At 51.1% G+C, this 22,377-nt stretch overlaps 1 protein-coding gene across 2 annotated transcripts in view; it reads right to left on the minus strand.

Annotated features, from left to right (window-relative positions):
* FRMD6 (FERM domain containing 6) overlaps positions 1-22,377 on the minus strand; it is a 165,757-nt gene that overhangs the window by 101,293 nt on the left and 42,087 nt on the right. For both annotated transcript variants that reach the window (XM_024105480.3, XM_024105479.3), the window contains one exon: positions 14,510-14,589. The gene's annotated coding sequence lies outside the window, so the exon portion shown is untranslated. The remainder of the gene's footprint in view (positions 1-14,509; positions 14,590-22,377) is intronic.

Genomic DNA, 22,377 nt, shown 5'->3' on the forward strand with positions numbered 1-22,377 from the left:
CAAAAGAGGGACAAAGCAGAGAAAACCTGGAAAGTGGCAACTCTAGTCGAACTCAAATCCTTCCCTCCCCCCACGGATTAAACAAATCCACTTGCACTATTTTATGCACAAAATAAGTAAAAGCCACATATCACCTGGAATAACCTCAGCCTCTGATTGGAAAAATCTACATTTACACTGACCAACCAAACGTTTGCACTAATCAAGGAGCCTGATTGTCAACTACTTGATTTGCATATGCAAAGATCTGTTTGTGCATGCAAATGGGGTAACTGCACATGCAAACGTTTGGCCCGGCCAATTATTCTGCATATGCAAATTTAGAGGCTGGTTTGAAGCCGGTTGAAAAGGCGGCTCTAAGGATCCAGCTGTCAATGGGCTTTGCGTCAAATCATTAAATAATTCGGAGCTGCCTCTAACCTAGAGCTACACACACTGTACAGGGCACATGAGAGCAATACGCTCAGGCTTTCTAGTGACAGCAGAGCTAGCCCAGGGCTCCAGGATTTTTAATCTGGCAGAAAAAAATCATAGAATATCAGGGTTGGAAGGGACCTCAGGAGGTCATCTAGTCCAACCCCCTGCTCAAAGCAGGACCAATTCCCAACTAAATCATCCCAGCCAGGGCTTTGTCAAGCCGGGCCTTAAAAACCTCTAAGGGAGGAGATTCCACCACCTCCCTAGGTAACCCATTCCAGTGCTTCACCACCCTCCTAGTGAAATAGTGTTTCCTAATATCCAACCTGGACCTCCCCCACTGCAATTTGAGACCATTACTCCTTGTTCTGTCATCAGGTACCACTGAGAACAGTCTAGATCCATCCTCTTTGGAACCCCCCTTCAGGTAGTTGAAAGCAGCTATCAAATCCCCCCTTATTCTTCTCTTCTGCAGACTAAACAATCCCAGTTCCCTCAGCCTCTCCTCATAAGTCATGTGCTCCAGCCCCCTAATCATTTTTGTTGCCCTCCGTTGGACTCTTTCCAATTTTTCCACATCCTTCTTATAGTATTCTCTCATTCAATTCCTACCTTATTTTGAGTTTTTCGTGGGGCTGTACCCCTCTCCCCCAAGTTTTACCATGTACCCTGCATGGGACCAGATTGCTTGTGCAAACACTCAGAGTCATAGACTTTAAGGTCAGAAGGGACCATTATGATCATCTAGTCTGACCTCCTGCACAATGCAGGCCACAGAATCTCACCCACCCACTCCTGTAACAAACCCCTAACCTATGCCTGAGCTACTGAAGTCCTCAAATCGTGGTTTAAAGACCTCAAGGTGCAGAGAATCCTCCAGCAAGTGACCCATGCCCCACACTGCAGAGAAAGGCGAAAAACCTCCAGGGCTTCTGCCAATCTGCTCTGGAGGAAAATTCCTTCCAGACCCCAAATATGGCAATCAGTTAAACCCTCTGTGGGAAGGAAGAAAACAGTGGGTGGGGGCAAATCCTCTTTCCCAGGCCCTGTTTTCATTCTTGGTTTGCGGATTATGTTATGCCAGGAGCAGTGTATCGGCATTTAGACACAGCCCTTTCCTCACACGTGGAGTGGCTCTGTCACAAGGAGGCGCTGCAGAGCAGGGAAGCCTTCCTGTTCCTCCCACTTATAACCTTAGCCTGGCAGTTTCCACCCGGGTGCTCTAATCCCCCGCTGAGAAGTGGTGAACGGCTTCCCGCTGAGCCTGCAGCCACATCCCTGATCAGGGTGCTGCTGTGAGCCCTCTGTCACCGGGCTAGAGAAGCAGGCAGTAGGCTTTTAAACACACGCCTGCTGTCAGACAGCCTCTCGTCTGAACCTACAGCACTCAGGGGAGAGTGAACGACAAATTGAAGGTAATTTAGATTTCACATCCAAATCCAGATCCCGAGCGAGCCACTGTGGGAAGCATTTTGAAAAGATAAATGGTCTTACATAGAACTGTCACTGCGATGTAAGAGAAGCATGGACAGCTTAGAGTGCTGTTAATTGAGTGCTACACAATGCGCTGGAGAGAGTTGTTATGACTGTTTATTAACAGGACCAGTTTGTGGATCTGATCTTGTCAAAACTTGCCACAGTTGACACTTTAAGACAACCTGCCTTTGGCTAGCTTTGCCTGGTGTGCAATTGTCATTGGGGGTGTGTGACAGGGTTGAGACTCACCACCGCAGTGCCTCCTACTGGAGGTCTCGGGAATTAGCTCTGTCCAGTGGAACGCCCCTCCTGCTGGTGTCCCGTCCATCATCTCGCCCTCGGTTGGTGTGTCCGAACCAGCATTGCTCCTAAGCGTGTGGCATCCTCTTTGAGCCACTGCCCTCCAGCAGTGCCCCTTAGTCCATCCTTGCCCCCTTCTGGGGGTGTGGGGATGGATGATCAGCAGTTTCTATGTCCAACCACACTGAGTTTAATCCCTTCTTGTCAGGGATCTGGTGGGTCTATGATGGCCACTCCCTACAGCCAATGGCTGGGTGTACTGCCAGGGTGGGGACCCAGGCCCACACACTACTCTGGGTCCCAACCCAGGGACCCTCTAGTGGCAGCCATCCTACCCTCCTTCTTTCCCTCTATCTGTCTGTCTACATCCCTGGGCTGTTTCCCCTTTGGCCCCTCGCACCAGCTAGGCCCTTCCCCTCAGGGTCTGTAACCTAGCAGACACTGGGCTGGAGTTACCTTGTGCTCCCCCATGCCTGCCCAGCACTGCACTGTCCCAGGTGCTAGTCTCCCAGCTCTGAAGACAGACCTTCCCCTGTCAAAGACCTAGGACAGACTGACTGCTGTCTCCCTGAGCAGCCTTTTATAGGGCTGAGCCTGGCCCTGATTGGCTCCCTCCAATCTGGGCCCTGATTGGCTCCCTATAAGTCCTTCCCTGATTGGCTCCCTGTCTATGCAAGCCTACTGGCCTGCTGTAGCCCAAACTCTCAGGGAGTGGGGCAGCCGCTCCACTACAGGGGGTGTCTATGCTGCACGCTAAGCCCAGGCTTTGACTCAGGTTTGAACTCAACACCCCTTCTGCCTGATTCGGGTCAGCAAGCCCTCAGGGACCTTGCTGGGAGGTGGGTCAAAGCATGAGGCTCGGGCCCAAGCATGTTATTTTGCAGTGTGGACGCAGCTCAAGCTGCACACCGGAGTCAGAAGGTCTGTGTAGTGCAGTGTGGACGCGTTAGCATGGCTGTTAGACCAGCTGCAGCAATTGTAAGCCTAGGTTTACAATGCAGTGTGGGTGCTCAAGAGCAGAGTTGGAACCACCGAGTCGACAAGCACAGTCCCCCAGACTTGGGTTTACAATGTAGACCTATACGGTGGGTCAAATCCTGAGCCCCTGCATAAATCCCAAGTAAATTATATATATTACACCAGCACCCAGAAGGCCCACCTGAGATCAGGGCCCCATGGTGTGAGGCTCTGTGAAAACCCATAATAAGAGAGAGTCACTGTCCCAAAGAGCTTGCAGTCTGACACAGAAAGGAGGGGAGGAGAACGACAGGCCCAGAAAGGAGAAGTAGAAGGGTGGTTAAATGGATAGGATGCTAACCTAGGGCCCAGAAGAGGTGGACCCAATTCCCTAATCTGCAACAGACTCCCTGTGTGGCCATGGGCAAGTCACTTAGCTTCTCTGTGCCTCAGTTCCTCACTGTACAATGTGGACAACAGCCCTACGGGGGTTGTAGGGAGAAATATATTACAAGACTGTGAGTGGATCCGCCACGTTCCCTCAAAATCTTTGTTCTGAGCAGTCTACGAACTCCATTGAACACCATATTTTTGTGTTCAGGCTTACTCTTGGGTTGTGTTTTTTTGACATTTCTTACACTATATTGCACTGAAAAGCATAAAGTATTTGGAATGCATGTCCAGATGATACACACGGGCACACAGTGCAGCGGGTTGAACACCTGCTAACTTTCAAGAGTTTTAGAGTTAAAAACCACACAAAACCCAGGGTAGCAAGAGCCCCCGCTTTTGTCCCCTTGAGCCTGACACCTGTCCCCCTTGCCTCCCAGGTCCCTGCTTTTATCCTCCTACACCCCTCCCAGACCCCCTGCCTGTCTCCCTATGAGCCCCTGTGCCCCTCCCAGGAGCCTGCTAACATCCCCTCCCAGAAACCCCTGCCTCTGCCCTCACCCCATAGAATATCATAGAATCATAGAATATCAGGGTTGGAAGGGACCTCAAGAGGTCATCTAGTCCAACCCCCACCCCACTCCTTTACCCCTCCCTGCTGGCTCAAAGCTTCCTTGGGGGAAGGGATTTAGGGTCTTCCCCTTTGTGCCCCACAGCCAGCCCTGCCCCCATTGCAGTCTGGAGCATGCTGACCAGGCACCCCTGCCCCAGCAGCAGGAGGGCCCAGGAGCCAGAGCAGGCCCCAGGTGCCAGCCGTGCCAGAGCCCCTCCCTCTGCTCCTTACCCCCACTCCCTGCTGGCTCAAGGTTTCCTCCACCCCCGGCAGGGAGCAGGGCTGCCATGGGTTCCGGCCCCAGGCCCAAGCACACTCCCAGCCATGTGAGGTGCACCGCACAGCCCCTGGGGGCTCAGCTACCACAGCGATGGCGGCCACACGAGTACCCGAGATTCAGAAGGGCCATGCCCACGGTCACCCAGCCGGGCAGTGGCAGAAGCCAGGTCTCCTCACTCCTGGTCTCAGGCCTGCTCCACTAGACTGCACTGCTTGTCTTGGCAAATGGGGTCTGCTCCAGGCTGCAGGGACCTTCTACCCTGTGCTCGCTCCCTTCCCACACAGCCATTAGAGATCAAAAATCCTGATGCATCAAGACAGAAACGGAGGAGGCTCAAAACCAGCAAGAGCCGGGCAGCCAACTGCCCCAGTCAGCCAAACGGAATTACAGGTGATGGAGCCAAATTATCCTGAGCAGGCTTGGCTAGGAGAGACACGGTTTGAAAATACGAGGACGAGCTTTCACACATTCAGGCACAAAAGGAATTGAGAAACCATCAGATGCACATCTTTGTCAGGCACATACCCCTTGCTAATAATAAGACTTGTAGCATGTAGGGGCTCAATCAGGGATCACACCCCTTTGTGCTAGGCGCTGTACAAACTTGCAGCGAGAAACCCAGTCTCTGTCCCAAGAACCATACTACCTTTGGCCCCAAAGCTATAACTGGATCTGCATGTGTGGCTTTAGGAAACAATACAATACTCCTCCTCCTAATACCTCATCTCTACTGAACTATTCAAAAAGGCTTTGCTGGGATAGTCAGCAAACCCCAGCGATCTCAGCTTGTACTATACGTGTTCCTTGCGTTCCGTTTTCTTTGGCCCCCCAGGTTCCGGGGAGGCAGAATGCAGCAGCATAGCAGCTGGATGTATCCAAGGTGAAATCAGCCTGTCTTCTTGTAAATGCAAGTGTCTCATTGCACAATGTCAGAGTAGAGCCGGGCGGTAACCGAATATGGCACAAGAAATGCACACTGTAAATAAAACATGGAGAGGAGGATTTTGTATCCCCTGCACGGACACCCCCCACCCTATCTACACACACACACACTCTACTATCTATATCCATCCACACACGCGCACGGTGCCAGTGCAGTTCCGCTGTGCAAAAAGCAGGGGAAACCAGGATTTGGGGGTTGTACCCACTGCATGCAATGGAGCCGAGCCCAGTGAGAGCTCCCTGCACACCAGTGCAATGGGGATCTGGCTGGTCCTCTGACATTGCTCTGATGAGGAAGAGGAGAAGCCATTTGGAGGCTCTACCAGCTCAGAGGCTGCATCAGCAGCCGCCTGGGAGCAGTGGTTTCTAGCCCTCAGTCCCCGGAGTAATGCCGCCTGGCTGCTTGGGCGGTGCGCAGGGGCCAGAATTTTGGGCGTGGTGATCTGCAGCGGGAACCAAAAGGCCCCAGCCAGCCGGTCGGCCCTCGCCCCGAAAGGCCTTCAGCTGACATGTCGTTTGTGTGACGCGGGCACAGCGCGGCAAGGGGAGGGATCCGAAGGCTTGCAGAGAAGTGATGGTAAATGAGGCCAGGCGCTGACGTCTGATGCAGGGAAATTACAAGTAAGCCCTGTGGAAAAATGTAACGAAGTGACCCCTGCCACGCCGACTTCCCCCTGCATCTGTCAGCATGCCTCCAGGAGCTCTGTCTGCAGCCACCTCATCAGCCTCTCTGAGACGCCTCTGCCCAGCTGCCAGGGGGGAGAGGGCAAAGGCCAGACACGGGGAGGAGGACTGCAAGAGAGAGCGAGAGAGGGAGAGCTCCCCTCCTGCTTTCACTGGTCTCCCCCAGCTGGGGTTTGTAAAGAGCTCTGGTCAAGGTTTAATGCTAAGAGCATCACAAGCTTCCAGGATCGCCTCCCCAACAGCTCGCTTAAGCTCCAGGCGTGCTGCCGCTGAAGTCAACGGCAACACTCCCATGAATAGGGCTGGGTCACCCCGCTGGTGAAAAGCAGGAGGGACCAGCTGGGAATCGTTCCCACAAGAAGTGACAGCAGCACGGAAGAATCAGGAAGCCCCAGCGAGGATGCAAATGTAAAGGGAGCTTTATGACTCTTCCCAGGGCCTGCAGGTTGGAACTGCTCTGGGAGCTGGAGTGCTGTTCATCACACTCTTGTCTAATTAAAGCGGAGCAGGAGGGAGTTGGAGGTTGACTCACCTCCCCCGAGGCTAGCTAGTTAGACCGGCGTGTGTGGGTGAGTTGCAGGGTTGGAGGGCGAAGCAGACGCCTGAGTCATGCTCCCACTTAAATCAATGGGAAAATTCACTTCAGAGGGCCCCTGAAGTCAGGCAGGCAAAGTTGGGAGGCAGCAAGGAAGCAGGATCTAGGGAATCACTACTGCTTTCCCATACGCGGCGGTATCAGGAGTGCACAGGACTTTGTGCTAGTTACATGAGCTCCCTGCCCCCAAGGAGCCTGCAAACTAAAGTTGAGTTTACAATGTCATCGGCAGAGAGTTTCAGTCATCTAAAGGGGGTGTTGCTGGAGCAGAGATGTGGGGCAGGGGAGCAAAGAGCAATCAGAGGCAGAGGTATGGGTTAGGGTTACGTGTGAGGGGCCCAAACCACCCCAGTGAAATCACCATCGTCAGCAGGATGTATTGGTCCCACCTAGGCGCTCCATGGTGCTGGGTGCAGTACATATGTGTCCACACACAGTCCCTGCCCCAGACTGCTAAGAATCTAAGTAGAAATCAATGGAGTTGGGTCACACTCAGAGGGTGCACAAACAGTGGGATCTCCAGTACATACAGGGGAGCTTGGCTGCCGGTGGGTGCAGAGCACCCACTAATTTTTCCCCGTGGGTGCTCCAGCCCCAGAGCACCCACAGAGTCGGCGCCTATGGCCTCGTTAACAATAAACCTGGCTGGGCGCCTTCGTACCTTAACGGAGCTCATGGTCATTGGGCGGTTCGCTCCAGGTCTGCTGTGCCGGCTGTCTGCGCAGAGCTGGGGCAGCACACAGGGAAAACACACACACACAGCTGAACATCTAACCACACCGGGACCCACGATCGCTGATTACATCCAAGCTCTATGAACTGTAAGAACAACCCCGCAGCGTCATGCATGATCCTTTTCTAGCAGAGGGATGTGCTGCTGGAGAAATAAACCAGGCCCCTTAACAAAGGAATAAAAAAGCTGTACCAAGATCTCCCTGACGCAAGAGACTCCCAGAGCCCAGCAGAACTGGATCCCACACACCGCTTCTTCATTAGGGTTTAAACATGGCCGAGGCGTGGGAGGAGCCAAGAGAAAAGGTTCAGCTGCGAAGCTCCGTTCTGCTTTCTTACAGATGACTTATGTACTACAGGGCGAGCGCTCAGGGCTTGCAGGGTTTGCTCCCACGCTCGGCCCCGTGTAAAATGTACGATGGTACAAAGCGTTTGGGCCTGCAGAGAACATTCAGCCAGGAGCTCAGTTCATGGGCGCAGTTTGGAAAGTTGAAGATCGGTTCTCTGGCTAGGCTGTGGGACGCCTCACTGCAGAGTCTGTAGGAGACCCAGGAAGAGAAGGGCAGTGGAACGACAAGGTTACGCCCTTCGTAGGAGGGGCAGAGAGAGAGAAGGAAATACTATTTTGTTTTTAAACTGCTCCTATTTGCATGGGGTACTCTCCACCCCAGCAATGCAATTTGCCTGGACATGAAACCGTCAGCCCTGAGGCATCTGCAATCAGCACAGAACATTGCAGCACGTCTCCTCAGCAACACGGGCTGCTGCGAGCACATCCAACCTGCTCTCTACCCTGGCTTCCCAGCGAATATCACATCAGACTCAAGAAGTCGGGTGTGAGATCCTGGCCCTGCTGCAGTCCGTGGGAGTTTTGCTGCTGATTTCAATGAGAGCAGGGTTTCCTCCTTGGTCCTTCCCACCAAGGCCTGGGGTAAAGATCACCTAAAGCATCAGGATGAAGACCATGGTCAGCAACTCCACTCCTCAGGCACAGTGGAGCTTTCCGCTGCAAGGGCAAAACTTGTCTGTGGGGGAGAGGAGTGTTCTGGGGGGTTTCTCCCAGACTGTAGAACAAACTCCCACAGGGCCTGCCACAAACCTCACCCCCTTCCACTCCAAGTGCCACGTGCATTTTTCCCCACCTGCCTTCACTAATGTAAGCACAGGGCACAGCACACCAAAATACACATTTAAAAAATTATTTTTAAAAAAATCCACATGCCATTTTTCCAGGAAGAAAGGAGGGAGGGAGCGCGGAAGGGAGGGACAGAAAGAAGCTAAGGGTAGTTGCTACTCATGTCACTCAGTGTCCTTCTGGAACTTCACGGGGACATCACGGGGATGGGTGCAATACACTAACCAGAACAGAACGGCAGCTTGTGATCCACTACAGTCTATCATGGCACGATGGGTTTCCCAAGGTCTTGACCCGCCGCTGGCTCTTCATGGTTGCAGGGGGCAGCCTGCACGTCTGAGCTTGCAGGATCGGGGCCCAAGCTTGTAGAAGCTACAGCGTCGCTGTGGTGTCAATATCACTGCTGCACAGTCGCACTGAGTTTGCATCCTAAAAATCTTGATGAGTTGTTACTGTTGGAACGACATCAGCTCCTGTGTTCTAAAGCAAACACCCGACGGCTGCTGGCCTGAATACTTTCACTTTGGAAAACAAAGCTGTTTATGAGCTATACGAGCACAACAAAGCAAAAGCAGCGGCAGCTGCTAACGTCTTTTCTGTGCTTTGTTTCTCTCCTCGATTTTTATGATCCAGATATAAAGCTCTGGAAAATAAAGGTTTAGAATAGAAGCACTGACACCAGCTTACAGAGTGGTATAAAATAGACGTCTCTGATTCTAATTTTATCTCTCTAATATGAGCTAGAGATATCAGTATAGAATTACAGCAGTATCTTTTATCTATGTGTGCAGGTGGAGCTGGTACAATGCCTACAGTTAAGGTTGCCTGACACTTCCCATTATAAGACCCTGTTTTCAGTTGCTTATAAGTTAGACAAATTTTAGCTGTTGAGACTGGCATTTTCCATGCCAGGTGTCTGCCGCGGGCTGCAGTTTTTTGAAAAGTTTCAGCAAAAATTATCAATCATTTTCAAGGGCAAGATTAAGGAAAAATATGTTGTTTTTGCCCATCTTGAAAACATTCTTACAACCTTTTTTGGTGAAACTCAAGTGCCTTGAAATAAGGCCTTGAAATTTGGCAGGAAGGTCAGGGCTGTACCTTATGCTGTCCCTGTGAAAAACTGCCCAAATTTGGCCAACTTGTAAACCTTTGAAAAATTCAGCTTGCCCACACTTAGTAGCGACCTGTTGGAGTTTGGCAGCTAAATTCCTTGAAGATTTTGTCTGTACTGAGCATGCTCCAGCCCAGGGCTGAGCAGAACTTTCTCTGCAATTGCTCCTCCAAATGGTTGCAGGTGGCTGTTGTGCTGGACTCAGGAATTGTGAGCAGGTAGATTGTCTCTCCTGTGCTGTCAGTGCTCCCCTGCTGTGGTCCAGGCAGCATGGAGGAGGAGGAAGCTGGTTGATGGAAAAACAAGGGGCAAGAACTGGAAGGGGGTGGATTGGTACAAGGGGTCTGTGGGTGGAAGGGAAGACTGGGATGGGCACCTGGGAGAGGTGGGGTGAGGGAAGTGGTTTGAGCATTGGCCTGCTAAACCCAGGGTTGTGAGTTCAATCCTTGAGGGGGCCATTTAGGGATCTGGGGCAAAAATCTGTCTGGGGATTGGTCCCCCTTTGAGTAGGGGGTTAGACTAGATGATCTCCTGAGGTCCCTTCCAACCCTGATATTCTATGATTCTAAGTTGCAATTGGCTAGGCAAGGAGCCAAGAACAGGCGAAGACTGGACTGGCACAGGGATAGGCTAGTGGGGACAGGGCAAAAGGGGTAGGGCTTGGGGGAAATAGGGCCAGAAGAGTCTGTGACCACCAGAGCACACCCCCTGCACAAACCTGGAATGGAGCCCAAGATTCCCGAGTCTCATCATCCCTCTGTTGTCAGCAAATATCCCTGCACAGCAACCTGAATTCTGCCCTTTTCTAACTTCTGAGTGCTGGACTTTGCAGCCTTAACGTTCTTTTAACTTAGGCTTTTTGTCCATAATACATGTAATCACACAGACAGAAAGGGAGAGAAAGAGACAGACATCGGTACTGAAAGGAGGGGAGGGTAAAAAACCCCCAGATGGGTGAATATATGAAGTAGCCCCCCCTTCCTCTCCTAATGGCAGAGAGGGATTTCATTGTGAGAAGGAATGTTTGCATGGATCAGAACATAGTCAGGAGAAAGAAGTCTCTGTTGATTCTACACGTCAGTGACTTTCTGTTCCCAGAGAAACAACAGGTTGCAAGATTCCTTCCCAACTTGACTACATTTCTCAGCACTGGTCTAAAAGTGCCACAAACTCCAGCTATATGGAAGAGGCGGGGCGCTAAGTGGGTAGCTTCTGCAGGGGGAAAAGAAGCAGAGCTGTAAAGGGGAGACTTGTTTCAAGAGGAAGTTCTGGTTGATGGAAACTCGAGAAAGCGACACCCATCCCCAAGCAAGTCAGTAGAAAGAAACCCACTGACTTTAAGGGCAAAAAATCAGGCCCTTTATTGTCTGGGGAAAGCAGGACTTTTAAAGGCCATATGGACCGCACCTGGGGGCTGGACTTTCAAAAGTGTCTAATGCAGCAGTCCCATTACGAGCAAACAATTAGTGGGGAAGTGCTGCCTTTAAGTGGGATTGGTCTCCCAACTCCCTTAGGCTCTTCTGTAAACCCTCCCCTGCATTTAGTGCAGCCACACGAGCGGTGCCATCCCTATGGCTTGCACAAGCCTTTGCAAGAGAAATGTGTGGAGTTGGTAAGACCTAGAATCATAGAAGATCAGGGTTGGAAGGGACCTCAGGAGGTCATCTAGTCCAACCCCCTGCTCAAAGCAGGACCAATCCTCAACTAAATCATCCCAGCCAGGGTTTTGTCAAGCCGGGCCTTAAAAACCTCTAAGAAAGGAGATTCCACCACCTCCCTAGGTAACCCATTCCAGTGCTTCACCACCCTCCTAGTGAAAAAGTTTTTCCTAATATCCAACCTAAACCTCCCCCACTGCAACTTGAGACCATTGCTCCTTGTTCTGTCATCTGGTACCACTGAGAACAGTCTAGATCCATCCTCTTTGGAACCCCCTTTTGGGTAGTTGAAAGCCGCTATCAAATCCCACCTCATTCTTCTCTTCTGCAGACTAAACAATACCAGTTCCCTCAGCCTCTCCTCATAAGTCATGTGCTCCAGCCCCCTAATCATTTTTGTTGCCCTCTGCTGGACTCTCTCCAATTTTTCCACATCCTTCTTGTAGTGTGGGGCCCAAAACTGGACACAGTACTCCAGATGAGGCCTCACAGAGGCCGAATAGAGGGGAATGACCTCATGAAAGCATTGAGTTTTCAGACAAACAAGCATCGAATTAACACTGACAAGGCCTCCAGGAAATAAACACTGAAAGTTTGTCACTCCTCAGTACGTGCTGAGTTTGTTAAATACCAATCTAAGCAACGAAAGTGAGATTTCCCCACCCCCATGCAGATAAACTGCACAAATTTCACCATCAAAGAGTAATCAGCACTTTAGCAGTAAAAGGAAAAATAAAAGAGTCCATCCAGAATGGACAGTTGGGAATGTGCTGAAGACACCCTACAGGACGTTACGTTACTCTCTGTTCACACGGCACCACCCATCTCAGTCCAAAGAATGTTGCCACATGGCTAAAGAACATCTGAGAACATCTTAAACATCTGAGAACCCTGTTTTCCTTCATTCCGTTCTCACATGAGCCCAGCGCCGAGCGAGGCCAGGAAGCCCTTTCGATTGATTGTGAGGCACGGTCCAAGTTTCTCAATTACCTTTTACAAATTAATCACCATTCAACTGGCTTCCTATGCTGTGAAGCACCCAGCCGATCCGCCGCTGGGATGCGACTCCCACCATTTCAGCCACTTCCCCACGCCGTCCTCAGACTTCATCATGCTGAGAGCCACCCTCCAGCCAGGAGGGGCTGGACATGGCCCCCTCAGAGCCCACCAACATCATCCCCAGCATTCAGTGAGATGGGGCTCAGTCAAGATCAATGTATGGCACTCTGATTATAGAATCATAGAAGATTAGGGTTGGAAGAGACCTCAGGAGGTCATCTAGTCCAATTCCCTGCTCAAAGCAGGACCAACCCCCAACTAAATCATCCCAGTCAGGGCTTTGTCAAGCCGGGCTTTAAAATCTTCTATTCCCTCCATCCCCCATGGATGGAATATGTTGTCTTCTCCACTGGCACAGGGAGTGAAGGAGCAAGCCTGCCTCTCACAGGGGTTGAAGAGGTTGCTTAGAAACAATCAATCATTTTCTAGGCTATACAGACAACCGCCTACTGTACATACACTTTTGTCTTATTCGTGACATAACTAGCATGGGTTGGTATGCGGGTAAGAAACGGAGTAAAAGTTCCGGGCTGGTTTCTCAACTGGGATAAGTTGGCATTGGTTCTAATGGAGCTAGGCTGATCGTGGGCCAGATTCTCAGCCGGCGTCAAAGACCTGTGTGTAGTTGGCAAAGCTGATCATTCCGCCACAAAATGAGGGAGACCAGGGCACCCCCTTACCCCTGTTATTTGGGGTGAGTTGTTTCTTCTAAACTTTCACTCCCTTGAAAGCAGCATAGCACAGGTCGAGTGAATATGGCACATCTGAGCAGGTTTGTCAAGATTACACTGAAGATCTGCTATAGACATCACATCTATCTTCACCCCCATCCCCGCACCACGTACCACACATATACTCTCTGATGAGAAGACAACTATCCCAGCAACTGGATGAAGCTAACCCGAGGCGCTGACAACCACACATGAGGCTGTATTTTGATACCCTTGCTCACTTGGGATTGTCCCACATGTGGTCCCACTAAAGTCAACAGGGACCATTTGCCACTCAGACATGAGTAAGGGTGTGGGAGTGTGGCCCGCAACTGTGATTTGAGACCAACTGAAGTCAAGGGGAGTTTTACCATGGACTTCAGTGGAAGCAAGTTCAGGCCTTGGAGTAATGTCTGATCCCCAAGTAAGTCTTGCCATTGGTAGCTTGGCACTTGGGGGGAAATCCTGGACCCACTGAAGTCAACGCCGAAACGCCCATTGACTTGAGAGTGGCCAGCTTGAAATAAGAATGGTTAATTCTTTTATTAATCAAAAAGAAGTCAAAAGTACTACACTAAGCTCACACTACTTCCTTTCTGGGGAAGCACATCATCCTTCTCACACAACTAATTGAATGCAGCCCCTTACACCTTCAGATCCTGATTGTTTTCAGAGCCCACCTTTATAGAGGTATATTTCTGAACAGTTCTGCTGCGGTGTATTGGATTTTGCTTTACAAACCAACAACACTGGTGATAGATTGGGATTATAATGGGGTTATACAGTGTGAGCCGAGCTAACTAGCAACAGTTCTTCATTTTACTTCTTCATTCTGTCCATGAAGCCTGGGTAGTAATTTAGGGAGCCCAGCTCTGACAGAGCATGCCCATTTAATATAGTAGCTTTCCTATTGCTTTTGCAGAGCTCAATCCTGCATTACTGATAAATGCATCAGGTATTTGCTATCTGAGAGGACTGATGAGCATACCAGGAAATCACGGGAAGGCATCTGTCTAGATCGGACGATAAGCTGATGTTCACTGAAATGAACTCCATGAGGGATTGAGTTAATTATGTCTTGAAAAGGCTGGAGCAAGTGATTCCAGCCACGTTGTCACGTGCCAGACTGGGGTGCAACGTGAGCTGTGCCACACAGAACGGCATCATCCTCAGAATTTTACTGTCTGGGCCTCGTATTCCTGCTACGTGGCTTGGGCAGCTCAGCCTTCTTACGGCATCACCAGGAGATGTTTGGTCGATTGCCACGTGCTTAGAAAGGAATTTAAAGCAAAAGGCGTTTAGGATTTCCACAGTGAAAACGATTTCTTACTGCGGGCCAGATGTTGTATAAAACCCCTGATACACAAAAGCAATTCTTGACATCATTCGGCAGACAAATTCTAGGTAAGGAAACTTGGAGAAGAAGAATAAAATTAATAAAAAAAAATACCTTTTTAACCTCGAATCTGGGTCCGTTAGTTGGGCTAGTTTGACTTGTAGGTCATTAGGTCAGCTCCATATGGAAAAGTCCTGCGGAAATCAATACAGAATGATGGCATATTAAAACCAGCCTTTAGAATTCTACAGAAGAGCTGACTTTTTCTATTCAGTTCCACAGGCTAGTGTGACAGAGTTCCAGTCTCCTGCAGAGAGATGCAGAGCTACTTCTGCTGACTCACGAGACCAGGTGAGCCCTATTAGGTCCAACCTACATCTATAAATAAGGGAAGGGGTGGGGTGTGGAGTTGGGGGTTGGCCAAGCCTCTCTCTGAGGCTGAGGGAACTAGGAGAAGGGGAAAGGAGGTTCTACAGGAAGTCTAGGAACAAGCAAAACTCCAGAAAAAGTTGATACTATATTTTATGTTTGAGTGTGGTTCAAGTTAATGAACAAGGCAAACTGCAGGGCAGTGGGAGAGGGAATTTGGACACTAATCATGTGTGTGCGCATGCACATTTGCTTTGTTAAGAGTAAGGTGGCATCTTTAACCCGCATTGTTGGTTTAAAAATTCAATAGAATCTCTATTGTAAAGAATCTCATTTTCTGTGAAATTCCATGGCATTTTAGAGTAATTTCTAGAGCGCCTTATGGCTTTCATCCCTTTGTCAGGCTTATCCATAAGGGGCATTTTAGATTCTCTTTCTTTTTGCCTTCTGCGGGTTAGAAAGGCATTCGTTTCAGGTCTGCCTTTCCCCTAGTGTGCTTGTAATATTCTCCTCACAGAGCGACACCTGCCCTGCTCTAGTGACAGCTTGCAGTGAGACATCAGGTACAGCAAGAGAGAATGAGATTGATAGCCAGGTCCCGCCCCACTCCATGATGTCATGTCTGGAAAAATAACAATGCCACAAACAAGCTTCCTGTCCTCACAGTTAAGGACAATCCAAGCCCTCAACTGAGAGTCCTACCAGAGGCCAGCAAGAGTGGAAATCTCTATATCTCAGCATGCCTATTTCTGCTTTAGTGACGTTAGTGGACAATGGAAAGTGGAATACGATGTGTGTTTAATGGAATGTGATGAAAATCAAACATCTCCATCAAACCAGACAACACTGGAAGGAGGAATAGCTTATAGATACGTCCACTTACTACATGTTAAAGAGTTTAGTAAAGCACAACTTTCATCTCTTGTCAGATCCAAAATGGACGTAGGAGCTGACTGTGGTGGATAAAGCAAAGCCTGACTGATTAGAAGTGAAAACCTTTAGAACTAGCCTGCTTTTGAGGCTCCCTCCACCCCCACCCCGGGGGTCTAGTTCCAACCACAATCCCTCGCTAGCAGCTCTGGACATTCGTTTCCAATGAGTTTGCAAAAAAAAAAAAAAATCATCAAGAGAACAAAGAGCCTCAAGTCTGTCAGAGACGCAGGGAGAAATTCCAGGTGTTTCTTGTTTTCCACGTCAGTCACTTCAGCTCTGCATTGGTTTGTGTTTACACAGCACTTCCTTAGCGCCAGACTTCTTCAGAGGCCTTACTTAAAAAAAGAAAAGAAAAAGAAAAGACGAACAAAATCCAGGAGAATACAATTTGTACCTTCTCATGAAGAAATGCCTACACGGTAACAGTGCTGGCTGAAAGAGCCCCCAGGCCTAACCCAGGCTGGTGTGATTTATTATTAGTAATATCATAACTAATAATCATAGCTTATAGTGAGATAGGACCTTTCCTCCCACAGAATCTCCAAAAGTTTCACCTACTGCATGTAAGATGCACAAGAATGACTTCAACGGCTAGTGAAATGCTCTGGAGTGGAATACAGCAATGGACAGAACTGCAGTTTAGCACAGGCGGTCTAGAAGAACATGTCTCATTGAAAACACTGGGACTATTTAGGGCAGCAGAATGCACTTACTGTCTCCCTGTTGAGAAGTGATACAATATTTTTAATAGTTTTGGACCAAATCAACCCATCCCATGGGAAAACACAGAGGAGCAGGCCAAGCTGAAGAAAACTCTATGACCTATCTTAGATACTTTCAGGACCTCATCAGCATTGTATCTATCCCCACAATACCCTTGTGAGGCAGGGCTGTGCTATTATCTCCCTGGGACAGCAAGGGAGCTGTTGCACAGAGAGTCTAAGGGCCAGATTTTTAAAGATATTTTAGTCAGTGATTTCAACGGGAGTTGGGCATCTAAATACCATTAAAAAGCTGGTCCGAAGTGACTTGCCCAAGGTCCCACAGGAAGTCTGTGCCAGCACAAGGCATTGACCCCAGGTCTCTAGGCTACTGGCCTAACCACTGGAGCATCCTGTCCCTCTCAGAGAGTTTCTCCTAGAAGGCCATGTGATTAAATGGCTCAAGAGACCCTAGTTCAATTCTCAGCTCTGCTACGCGTTTCCTGTCTGACCTTGGGCAAGTTACTTAAGATCTCTGTGCCTCAGCACCTTCCTGGAGACTCATGGAGGGTCTGGTGAGGATACATCCATTGATGTTTGCAAGGGGGACAATTTAGGTACCTGGACAGATCTCTCCTGAGGGCCCTAATGCTAGGCATTGCTTCAGAATGACACCAAGTGAATCACTACCGTGCGGAGACTGAGGCTTTCTTTGGAGATCTCCCATCCACGTAGGGATGCCAACCCTCCTGGTTTCTCCGGGAGTCTCCCGGAATCAGGCCATATCTCCCGGCGGCTACTGAAGCCAAACTGGGAAATTTTAGGCACTAAAAGCCCGGTGGGGCAGTGGGGCTAAGGCAGGCTCCTTGCCTGCTCCGGCCCCGCGCTGCTCCTGGAAGTGGCTGGCATGTCCCTGCAGCCCTTGGGGGGGCGTGGGACAGGGGACGGACCACACACTGCCCGCCTCTGCAAGTGCCGCCCCCGCAGCTCCCATTGGCCCAGTGTAAGCTCCTCCCAGCTGGAGCCTGCACCCCACACCCACTCCTGCACGCCAACTCCCTGCCCCAGCCCGGAGCTCCCTCCAGCACCCAAACTCCCTCCCAGAGATTGCACCATGCACCCCCTCCTGCACTCCAAGCCCCTGTCCCAGGCTCAGCCCGGAGCTCCCTCCAGCACCCAAACTCCCTCCCAGAGATTGCACCATGCACCCCTTCCTGCACTCCAAGCCCCTGTCCCAGGCTCAGCCCGGAGCTCCCTCCAGCACCCAAACTCCCTCCCAGAGATTGCACCATGCACCCCCTCCTGCACTCCAAGCCCCTGTCCCAGGCTCAGCCCGGAGCCCCCTCCCACACTCTGAACCCCTCGGCCCCAGCCCAGAGCCCGCATCCCAACCCCCTGCCCCAGCCCGGTAAAAGTGAGTGAGGGTGGGGGAGAGCGAGCAATGGAGGGAGGGGGGATGGAGTGAGCGGGGCGGGGTGGGGCCTTGGGGAAGGGGCGGGGCAGGGGGCAGGGCAAGAGTGTTTGAGTTTATGCAATTAGACATTTGGCAACCCTGCATCCAAGTGCGAGCCAGTTTCAATCTCACTCTACCAAAATCAGAGCCCAAGGTGTGGCGGCGGAATTTACAGAGGCCGTTTAATGCTGCATACTGAAACCCTGTCTTCTGCCTGTGCCCTTTCATTTTTACCCCGCTGCATCGTTAGTGGATCTTTACAATACTGATCTGTTTGCATAACTGGGAGGCACTGAAATTGACTCCCTCCGCAAAATACTCAGCTTTAATCTGCATCCAAAGAAACACATCTTCTGTTACGCTCAGAAAAACCTTGCAACAGCGATCATCAAGGTTAGATTAAAGGTCAGCCGGGAGACCCAGCAGCGGAATAAGGAGGACGTCATGCATGTTTTCTGGAACCAGTTTGCCTTATTTCTTAAATTCATCATTAAACACAGCTTCCCTCCTTTCTCCTAGAGGGGTCTCACTGTTCTTGCACTCCCTAGGTGCAACCCTTCCTTAAAGGACATTGCCGCTGCGCTGGGTATTTCTAGAGAACTAAGATCTCGTAACGCAGACAATGACAATCCTACTTTTGCTGCCAAAGCATCATCACCCGTGTTTACAGACTAACCATTGTAAGGGTCCCTGCTTCTGGTGAAAGAGCCCTGAACAACGGATGGAGCAGGCACTGCTCTCAGGCCAACTAACGGAGCCTGGGAACTTAGAACCATAGAATATCAGGGTTGGAAGGGACCTCAGGAGGTCATCTAGTCCAACCCCCTGCTCAAAGCAGGACCAATCAGTGGACGTTAGGACCTAAATAGGTTTGAGGTTCTGGGCCCTAAAGTCTAGTAGAGCTGCTGAGTGGTTGATTCATCGATTCTACGGCCAGACAGGCCCACTGTGATTATCTGGTCTGACCTCCTGTATGACACAGGCCAGAGACCTTCTGCCAAATAACTCCTAGATCAGAGCTCTTAGAAAAACACCCAGTCTTGATTTAAAAATTGTCATTGATGGAGACTCCACCATGACCCATGGTAAATTGTGTTAACGGTTAATTACTCTTACTGTTAAAAATGTACACCTTATTTCCAGTTTGAATGTTTCTAGCTTCAGCTTCCAGCCACCAGATTGTGTTCAACCTTTCTCTGCTAGATTGAAGAGCCCATCATCAAATATTTGTTCCCCATGTAGGTAGATACAGACGCTGATCAAGTCACCCCTGAACCTTCTCTTTGTTCAGCTAATGGATCAAACTCCCTGAGTCGATCACCATAAGGCATGTTTTCTAATCCTTCACTCATTCTCATGGCTCTTCCCTGAACCCTCTCCCATTTATCAACACCCTTCTTGAATGGATACACGGTTCAAGACTCTAACAAAGACAGGCAGGTCCCTCACAGCAGGCTTTCACTGGGAGAGATCGGGTGAGTTCGGCAGGCAGGATGGGGGCCAGCCTGAAGCGGCTGCTTGTGTAGGGCCTGTATAAATTCTACCCGCACTTGACAGTGGCCGATTCTGCATCACCCTCGCATGGGGGCGGTACCCAGCAGTGCGAAGGAGCGGTTAAACCAGCAGATCTGGCTATGGGGGAAGGGAACATTCCTGGGGCCAGGGGCTTCCTCCGGTGGCAGAGAGCCACCTTCTCCAGAGGCATCCCCTGCACAGGAGGCAAGCCAGGGAGCTTGGCCAGGGAGGAGGGGATATAGCCAGGGGCAAGGCATGGAGACAGCTGGTCTCTGCTAAACCCAAGGAGTAAAGCGTGTGAATTACTGCAGGCAGGGCAGGCTGTAGTGACTGATGGGCAGGGCCGGTGCAACCATTTAGGCAAACTAGGTGGCCGCCTAGGGCGCCTAGTGGTTGGGGGCACCTAAAAGCCCGCTCAGGCGAGGAGGTGGAGTGGAGGTGAGCGGGGCTGGGGGTGGGGGCGGCACGGGGAGGGCCGCCCGCAGTAATGGGGTGGGGTGGGGCACACAAGGGAACCTCTCCCCGCCCCAGATCACCTTCACTCTGCCTCCTCCGCTGAGCACTCATCCCCCGCTCTAAGTCTCCTCCAATAGGCACCGCAAGCCTGGGAGGGGAGGAGAATTAGAGCGGCGCCGGCGTGCCCAGCGGAGGAGGCGGAGCGGAGGTGAGCTGGGGCGGGCTCTCCAGGCGGGGTTAGCTGCCGTGGGGGAAGGGGGAGAAAGGAGTCTCCCCGGGCGGGGTTAGCTTCTGCGGGAGTGTGTCTCTCCCTGGGTGCGGTTAGCTGCTGCGGAGGGGGGGTGGTAGCTGCTGCGGGGGAGGAGGAGGAGCTTCCCAGGCGGGGGGGGGGGGGGGTGGCGGGCTCCCCGGGTGGGGGGCTGGGTTAGCTGGGTGGGAGGGTGGCGCAAGGTGGAAGTTTCGCCTAGGGCATGAAACTTCCTTGCACCAGCCCTGCTGATGGGGTTTTCTTGCCTGTCCTTAGGAGGTTCCTAGGAAAGTCTGGTCTGAGGGGGCACTGGCCGCATTGCTCCTGCAGGAGACAGGCTTTCCAGGGGCTGCGTGGAGTGTTTGAGTTAAGCCCCCTTGTCTCTGACAAGACCCCTTGCCCGAGGGAATGGACTCCTGCCACTTCTGCAGGAGGGAGGCACAGGGCCCCCAGAACCTGAACTGCACAGACTTTCCCCAGCCTGCCTATGGGAGAATGGGACCATGCATGCATCAGCACACACATTTTCAGCCTCCCTAGATCCATGCGAGCACAGCGAGGGACCAGATAGCCTGAATGCATGGTACCCACAACTAAATAAGGCAGGTCAAGTACTGATCCTCCAAAGTACTGAGACCTTGAAACAGTATCTGAAAAAAAATCCTCCCATTGATCTAAAGAAGGCTATTCATTTTGAGTGGTACTTCTTCCAGCACCTAGGGGATTTAGGAGCACATCCAATGGGACTTGTGCTCTTCAATTCCTTAAGCACTTTGGAAAATCCCACCCTTCAGAGAGACGAGTGTTGGATCAAATTCTGCCCTGGTGACTGCAGGAGGCGAGATCTTTGATTTAAAAGGAGTTGCACTCATCACAGCAGGGCTGGATCTGGCCCAGAGGCCGAGAAAGAGAACAACTGACATCCGCTGGAGGGTTTTATTCAGGGAGGTTGAGAATGTGCTAACTGCAAAGCAAGGGGAGACAGTCCCCAATCTCTCAAACCCAGGTCTCTTTACATGAACGGCGCAGGTGACTGCAGGTCATCCAAGGGGAATGTGGGAAACTAAAGCCAGGGTGATGAATTAACACACACCCTGTGATGGTGATGCATCAGCTTCTAATGTGTTCGGAAAGATACTGAAATCAAAAAGCTACGATGATTTGTGGGGAGGGGGCAGGAGAGGTGTGAAGAGTCAAAGGTAGCCCAGATGTTCCCAGCGAGGAGCCAATCTAAGGAATGTGGGAGGCAGCTGGCTTCTTGCTCCAAACATCTGCAGGAGTCTCACATTCCTAAAGTCACTAGGAGAGGTGCCTTACTGCCACCCTTCACGCAGGCTGGGCGGGAAGAGAATTCAGGTTGCATTTTTGCATTCTCATTAGGGCTGAGATGTGTCATCAGGTCAGTCCCATGCGGACATGTCTCAAGGCTTTTTTCCTCCTCCGAATCCATCCCCTCTGATTTCAGGAAGGCGAGAAATAGAGACACAGGCCTTCTTCCATGTTTACCATCTGCTCGCAGAACAAATCCATTTGCCGAAAGAGGGACGTGAGCCCGTGCTCCAGCTCCCTGTTGGTGAACTGCCTTGGAGCACAAGGGCTAGCAAATCCCGCTGCAACACAGCAGATCAGCCCAGACGATTACAGTGTTCCGCTCTGAATGAATTAACTGTCCATTGTGTGGTCAGACAGGGCCAAGTTCACTTCCATGGTGTCGCACTGGTGCGGTAAGAGAAGGGTTTGAACCATGCAGTTGAAACAGCAGATTCAAAAGTGCCTTGTCGCTATGGGATGAACACCAGAGGCCTGATTCTCCATGGCCTGGGCCTCGTGCACTCCCTGCAGAGCAAAGGGAGCTCAGAGGGGCTGGGAAGTGTTACCACATCAGGATGGTATGGGCCATTTGCACATGGGGTGTGTGTGTGTGGGGGGGCTTCATGGCCACGTTTGCTGTGCTGCATATGCTCTGCACATTCTCCTAGTCCTGGCCCAGCAGTTATTTCCTGGGTGGCTGCTTCCAGCCACGCTGTCCTCCGCTTTTCAATCAGCAAAGGCAATGGAAGAAGTGCGCCTCAGGTTCGGGAAGGGAAGCAGTGAGGTCTGTCACCCTGAGCGCTGGGGCGCACTCAGAGAGGGGGCACGGCTGAAAATATCGGGCTTAACTGACTTTCCCAGGACCCCAGAATGCGTCGGTGGCAGAGCGCTGAGCGTCGTGCATGCACGGACTCATCCCACCCTGCTGACTTCGCTGCAACCAGAGAAGAAGCTCTTCCAAACGATCTGAAACGCGAGCTCTGGCTCGTTCCAACGG

Source organism: Chrysemys picta, chromosome 4, assembly GCF_011386835.1.
Source record: "Chrysemys picta bellii isolate R12L10 chromosome 4, ASM1138683v2, whole genome shotgun sequence".
NCBI lineage: Eukaryota > Metazoa > Chordata > Testudines > Emydidae > Chrysemys > Chrysemys picta.